The sequence below is a fragment of the Lupinus angustifolius genome, chromosome LG20, assembly GCF_001865875.1.
Source record: "Lupinus angustifolius cultivar Tanjil chromosome LG20, LupAngTanjil_v1.0, whole genome shotgun sequence".
NCBI classification, from domain to species: Eukaryota; Viridiplantae; Streptophyta; class Magnoliopsida; order Fabales; family Fabaceae; genus Lupinus; species Lupinus angustifolius.
The window spans coordinates 15,815,456-15,821,506 of NC_032028.1; the positions used below are offsets into that span (position 1 = coordinate 15,815,456).

Here is a 6,051-nt window from a genome sequence, read left to right on the forward strand (position 1 = left end):
AGAATGAGTCATTACATAACAATATCCACATTGGCGAATATCATCAATATCTATCTTTCGCTGTTGGGTTGGGGTGCTCCATAGTTCAGCATTAGTGAATGTTTAGCAATCTTAAACAATGTCTGAACTTGTCTAGAGAATGAGTCATTACATAACAATATCCACATTGGCGAATATCATCAATATCTATCTTTCGCCGTTGGGTTGGGGTGCTCCATAGTCCAACATTAGTGAATGTTTAGCAATCTCAGACAATGCCTGAACTTGTCTACGGTAACCGGCTTGGTTAACATATCAGATGTATTTTCAGAAGTGTGAACTTTCTACAATAGTATCTACCCACAAGCTACTAACTCTCTAATCTTATGAAATATCACATCATTACACCTACTTCTTTGCCAAGAAGATAGCACTCTAAAAGTCACGATGTTGCGGAACTGTACCTTGCCCAATGCCTAATCCATTTATCAGTCACATAAGCAATATGGCTTCCTTAGAAGCTTCACCAACTACCATGTATTCTACTTCAGTTGTGGACATAACGACAACAGACTGAACTGAAGATCTCCAAATAATTAGTCCACATGCAATGGTGAAGACAAACTTTATTATGGACCTTCTATCATCCAAGTCTCCTACATAGTCCAAATCAACCAAATCAATATAACCAACAACTGGAGTCTTACTCTATTAGCTACCAAACATGATACTGAGATATGTAGTCCCCTTCAAGTATATGAAAATTCATTTGGTTGCTTCCATGGTTTCGATATGTACTTGCATACTTGACTAACTACTCGTGCCATGTCCGGTCTAGTACAATCCATAACATACATCAATCAACCCACTACACTAGCATATGAAACCTTTAACATGTACTTCTTTTCTTCATCTTTGGACAATAATATAGGGATAGATTGAAGTGATTTTCCAATAGAGTACTCACTACTTTAGCATTGCTTATATCAAATGTCTCTAAGATATTTTCAACATAGGTTTGCAGAGAGAGCCATAGTTTTCTAGCTCTCATATCCATGTGAACCATCATCCCAAGAATCTTCTTAGCAGCCCCTAATTCTTTCATGTCAAACTTCTTACCTAACATGACTTTCAACATATTAATATCACTCAAATGATTAGCAGCAATCAACATATTATCAACATAAAGTAAGAGAATACCCTTCTACAGTGAATACCCTTTTGATATAAGATGATCCATGAACACTTCCCCTTATTTTCTTATACTATTGGCTTCCTCTAGTACACTCACTTACACCCAACTACACGTTTTTATAGGGGCAACAGAACAAGCTCCCAAGTATAATTCTTGTGTAAAGACTTTATCTCCTCCATCATGACATTCATCCATTGTTCTTTCTCCTAGTTGTTTATAGCCTCTTAAAAGCCACATGGATCTCTTGAACTGATTTGGAGAGTAACTGAATCTATATCCTCAAAGCCATATCTCTCTAGAGGGTTGATAAGACGTTATCAATGTCTTTGATAAGTAGGTACTCCTATACACCAGAACTCTCCACCTTAGAATCATCATGTTCTTGACTTGAACTAGTGCATTGTTCCTTGCCTTTATTCACCTAAATCGTTTAATTTTTCACTGGAATTATATTTGATCTCAAAGTCTCTCCCTTTGACCTGGGCACCTCTGTCAAAAATAATTGTTTCAATATAAAATCTTAATCAAACACTGCATCTCTACTCAACACCACTTTTCTGAAAACTGGATCCTAGACCTCGAATCCCTTCACACCTTTGGTATATCCAATGAAGATACACCTTTTTGACTTGGGATCAAGTTTAGATCATTCATCACTAGGTACATGTACATATATAGGACAACATGTCCATACATCTTCAACAACTTTACCAACCAATAAAGCTCGTGATAATATATTGATGACATAACATGCAATACTAAGTGCCTCTGTCTAAAATCCTTTGGAAAGTCCAGTATTCAGTCTCATACATTTGGCCTTCTCTATAAGAGTTCTATTTATTCTCTCTACAACATCATTCCGTTGAGGAGTCTTCTTCATTGAAAAGTGTCTCTGAATGACATGTTTCTCACATAATTTCTGAAATTGTGAGTTCTTGTACTCCATACAATTGTCTAACCTCAAGTATTTGATTTTTCTATCAGTTTGGGTCTCTACCTCTACCTTCCAAACCTTGAACTTGACAAAGACTTATGACTTATGCTTCAAAAAATATACTCAAACCTTGCGAGAAATGTCATCAACGATGGTAAAAAAAATACCTAGGACCTCCTCGAGATGGTACTTGAGTGCGTCCCCAAACATTAGTGTGAACATAGTCTAAAATGTCATGAGTCCTACGTTGGCCAGCCTTGAAACTAACTCGTGTCTGTTTTCCAAGCATACAATATTTGTACAAATCTAGCTTGCATTTACTGACTTCCTCAACAATCATCTTTTGCATAGTTTTGTCATGCCACACACACTAATATGACCCAAATGCATGTGGTATAATTTTGTAACATCATGGTTTGAATCTACTAAAATCTCTTCAGTCACTCCAACAACTCCACCTACAATTGTTCTTCCTAACAGCTTGTCATTATTCCCAGCATTCTTCTTACCCTTCATCAAAGTCGCTCGGAGCACCTTTACATACACAAAGAGTATTAGCGTCGCTAACAGCTCTATAGTTAAATCCTCTAGCCTACAATATCACAAAAGAAATCAATTTTTTCTTCAAATTTGGTATATGTCTAACCTCACATAACGTCTTCACTATACCATCATTCATCACAATTCTGATTTCTCCCACTCTAATAATTGCACATGCTTTATTATTTCTGAGATACACGAAATAAAATTGTCTATCCTATATGTGGTGAATCATTCTATGTTTGGTGTCATATGGTGAGAACAACTAGTGTCAAGTATCCACTCGTGCACTATGATTTGATGGTGTAGATAGTAGATCACCTTCACTATTATAACCATAGTCATCTTTCTATTCAACATTTGCATATATAGATACTTTATCTTTCCCCACTTGCTTGCTAGGACTCCATACATTGGGATAATCATTTTTTGTAATGCCCAACATTTTGCACTTAAAGCACTCTATTTGTGTTCTGGCCCTGAAATTTGTTATTTCCCTTTGTCTGGAGCTCCTTTGTCTTGTCTCCTCCCATGTGTTTGGCTCCCTTTCATATACAGACCATCACCATGAAACCCTTCCCCTATATTCTGTCTTCTTTGAGTGTGGGACATAATTGCATATGTGATATCATTTAGTTTGGTTGAGTCTTTCCCATATGTCAATATTATCACCAAATGTTCATAGGAATTTGACAAAGAACATAGTAATATTATTGCTTTGCCCTCATCATTAACCTTCACATCAAGTTTTTACAAGTCGTTGATCTCTTGATTAAAAATGTTGAGATGTTGTTGCAAATTAATACCCTTCTGTATCTTCAGGCTATAAAGTCTCTGTTTCAAATACAGCTTATTTGTTAGACATTTGGACATGAATCGTTTCTCTAATGTCTCACATATCTCTGTTGGTGACGTCAAATCCATAACATCACCTCATTTGATAGACAGAGTCGTATGGTTCCTATAATCTTCTCCTTCAACTCTTCCCAATCTAGTTGGTCTATACCATCTGGTTCATTTTCACACAACACCTTTGATAGACCTTGTTTAGCCAACACATCCTTAACTTTTCTTTACCACAATATGAAATTACCAGTTCCATCAAACTTCCCACCTCGAACTTTGCATCTGGGTTAAGCGACATCTGATACAATTATAGGGAACAAGAGAACAATTAAATAGTAAAAAGACTAGGGATAAGAGAATGACACAAGGAATATGGTAACGAGGTTCGACCAATCGTGCCTACGTCTCTAGGAGCGTTGAGAGACTACCACTGTGTATTACAGAATAAGGATTTGTGTACAGCTATTGTTCTCCTTGTTACATTAGGTTTACATAACATAAATATATAGTCATCTAACTCAACTCATTTACATCAGCTTAAACTCAAAACTTGTGTTGTTGTTATCTACAGAATATGAGCCATTACTTAACAATAGAGGATGAGAAAATACCATTAGTTAAACAAAAAAAGACTGCAATAATGAAATTTTTGTATGAACATCTTTTGAAAAGAGTTTTGTTTACTTTTCCTATTGTAAAATAAATTTTTAGGATATGTGAACTTAATCTTTGATACTAAGCTATAGGAGTTTGTTTATGACCATAAATATCAATTTTAACCTTAAAAATATAATTAGGTTTTTCTTGACCATAAAAAAAATATCCATCAAAAAGCACTGTTCACATTCAATTGGATAAGTTATTTCATGTTGAGCAATATAAAATGAAAAATTCTAATTGCTTTTAATGTAACAATTGGAGAAAAGGTTTTAGTAAAGAGAGTACATTCATGTTGATTGTTCCTTGAGAAATTAACATTGCTTTATTTCTTACCACGTTACCTTCTTCATCCAATTTATTTCTAAAAACCCACCTTGTTCAATTTGTCTTGAATAGCCAAGATCTAGCTTTCATCAACCTTTTTTTATTCATATTATGATATGAATGTCATATTGTTGATGTCCTTTGCAACTGATCTGGTTTTACTCATTGATAAAGATTTCCAATAATAAAATCTTATCCACGATAGGTCTTATATTTTCATATGTATGAAACCTTCTTTGATTTTCAGACATGTCTTCCTTTGCCTTGCCTATGAAATCTTTCGCTCCTATATTTAGATAAATAGCTGAGATTGGGGATAAGTAGGGACTTTACCCTACACACTCAATCAATTTGTCTTCATCATAATTAGATTTATATTGGGTCAAGTTTTATCGGGTATTGAGTTTAATAGTTAGAGTCAATCAATATTTAGGGTCAAGTATGGGAGAAGCATGGCCTGATATAATAACTTTTATTTGACATGTTCGCTCAATTATATGTAGAGTAATGACATCTCTTTAGCACAAATCAAATAGTGCATTTGTCACAAAAACCTATCCACTAATGTAATTTCACAATTTTAATCATGTTTTTTCAATTGTTTTTGTTAGTTATTTAGGATACTCTTTTTGCGAATGATTTATTGTTGTGAAGAAGATCTTTGCTCCTAACCTTGGCACGGTTTTGATGAAGACACCAATATCACCAAAAAGAAGAAAATGAAGAATACTTATGAAGACAATGAAGATTCAAGCTTCAAGATATTCAAGACTTTTAGTCTAAGTCTAAATATGTATTTCTATCTTATACTCTTGATTATACAATTGTAGTAATGCTCAAACTATTTCTAAAATAAAATTGAAACACTTCAAAATACTTAAAACAATTTTCAAAAATAGTGTATAACGGCTTACTTCATCTAAGTAACAGGTTACATGTGTTTATCCAACTTAAAACTGATCAGAGTAATCTATTATTGTCTTTGACTAACAGACTACCAATGTTATTAAAGTTGAGTAACCGATTACTCAACTTGTTGTAACCGATTACTCTAATTCGAAAATAAATGATCAGTGGACATAACATTTGGGTAATCGATTACTCAATGTTGTAATCGATTACTCAGAGTTGTTGCATCAGATTTTCCAATTCAAAGTGAATGAGTTTCAACCCAAAAGACATGGTTTCATTCCAATCAATTCCTACCCTTTCAAAGAGACATTTTTGCTGATTAGAAAGCCTATATAATGGCATTAAAACTCACAATCATAACACACAACTTTCATAAAACTCTCACACGATTCTGAAAAATTCTTTAACTATTTTTCTGCACTTTTGCACTCAGTTCTTAAACTTTCAAAAGAGAATTTTTCTGAGTTACTTGAAGTAATTGTTTCAAAGTTTTACAAACCTATTGAGCAATATTACTTAGTATACAAGAGAGTTATTGGATTGCAAATGATATTACATTTCATACTTGTAAAGGCAATCTAAGCCATTGTTGTAATTCTTCATTCATTGTAAATACTTTCATTCACGGGGTGTGATAAGAAAGGGGATTAGAATCACTTGG

General features: G+C 34.1%; 1 pseudogene; it reads right to left on the bottom strand.

Annotated features, from left to right (window-relative positions):
- Positions 472-6,051, bottom strand: part of LOC109335505 — an 18,415-nt pseudogene continuing 12,835 nt past the window's right edge.